The sequence below is a fragment of the Orycteropus afer genome, unplaced genomic scaffold (assembly GCF_000298275.1).
Source record: "Orycteropus afer afer isolate SDZICR_OR568_19922 unplaced genomic scaffold, OryAfe1.0 scaffold00172, whole genome shotgun sequence".
Taxonomy (NCBI): Eukaryota; Metazoa; Chordata; class Mammalia; order Tubulidentata; family Orycteropodidae; genus Orycteropus; species Orycteropus afer.
In genome coordinates this window covers 7,021,815-7,023,463 of record NW_006921759.1, presented here as the reverse complement: position 1 = coordinate 7,023,463, position 1,649 = coordinate 7,021,815, and positions in this window count along the sequence as shown.

The window sequence follows — 1,649 nt, the reverse complement described above, 5'->3', positions numbered from 1 at the left end:
TCTTTTGATGTCACCCATTTCATGGATCAATGAATTTTTTAATTTCATTTTTTTAAATTTACTCTATTACCCACTTGTTTTAGAAAACCAAACCAAACTCACTGCTATCAAGTCAGATCTGACTCATGGCGACCCCTCTTTGGGTTTCCGAGGCAGTATCACTACAGAAGTAGATTGCCCAATCTTCCTTCTGAGGAGTGCCTGATTGGTTTGAACTGCCAGACTTCTGCTTAGCAGTCAAATGCCATGGGCCCTAGGAGAATACTCTTCCACTTCCATGTGTTTTTTTCTTTTTCTGTTGGTCTTCCTAGTGTTGATTTCTAATTTTATAGCATTGTGATTTGAGAAGATGCTTTACAGTTTTTCAATGTTTTAAAATTTATTGAAGGTTTCTTGGTGGCCTAACATATGGTCTATCTTGGAGAATTTCCCATGTGTGCTGGAAAGGAATATATATTGTGCTGTTGTATGAGGTATAAAAGTAACAAGGAGAATATTGCACCTTTCCAATAATCAGCCTCCTGTGGGGTTTCCTTTGTTGTCTTCAGCAAACAGAGCCCACTCCTATGCCACTGCCCAGGGAAGAACACCACTTGCATATATTCAAAATGGTCACATCTGCTGCTTGTTAATATTCAAAATGACTTTGATCTCAGGAGGTTCACTGGCAGCGCACAGGTCTGCTTGTCTACTTCTTTGCTGTTTTCCTTTCTGGTTGTCAGGCACCCATGGAGTCCTTGCCCTTGGAGTCCTTAGTGAGCAGAGCTAATTCTTAGGTTGTTACTGGGAAATATTCAAAATAGCTGTGCCCTCAGGAACAGCTCCATTTGTCTGGCAGTCCACAGCTCCATTTGTCTCACTCACTATTTTCATTCAGATTCTTCTACTAGTTAGTATTTAATCCACTTCTTTGTCCTTGCCTTCAAAGCTTAGGGTTCCAGAATTGTCTTCTGCATAGGTTTCAATTGATTTCTCATTGCTTTGTTGCAATGGTAGGTTGTCTGCCTATTCCACCATCTTCCTGGAACTCCACTCTACTTCTTCTAAGACAGATTTGTTCATTCTTTTAACAGTCTATAGTGTTTTCAGTATTCTTTGCCAGCATCACAGTTCAAATTCCCCATACGCAGAGGGCAATTTAGAAAACCAGGCCATATCTGGTATTGAATGTCTTAATTTCCTCAAAGAAACTTTCTCTTGACTTTTCCTCCTAGGCCTACCTAGGCTTATAGTGTGTCTTAGCTGCATTTTTTTGCCCCGGTTGGATATGCATTGCTCATTCATCCTTGTTTCTTTTCAAACAAAGCCTGCTACTTTTCCTCCCTCACAGACTTCTAATATAAGTGAAACATGAGTGCCATTCTTCAGGTAGGCCTAGGACATGTTGTTGTTGTTAGGTTTCTTAAGACTTTAAAAACTGAATAATGCTCTTTAATGTCTATGGATTTTCAAACAATTTCCATATTTGTTTAATCTTTATATTTTATGAAGTACTTCTATGTAATTTATTAATTGAAATGATTCCACTTCTCCTTTTTGTTTTCTCTCCGGATGACATTAATAACTTATTTAATTTAATTGAAGCTCTAATAAAAATAAATTACACCAGAAGTGCAGAGTGAAAAAATAATCTGCTTTCTGTGCATACA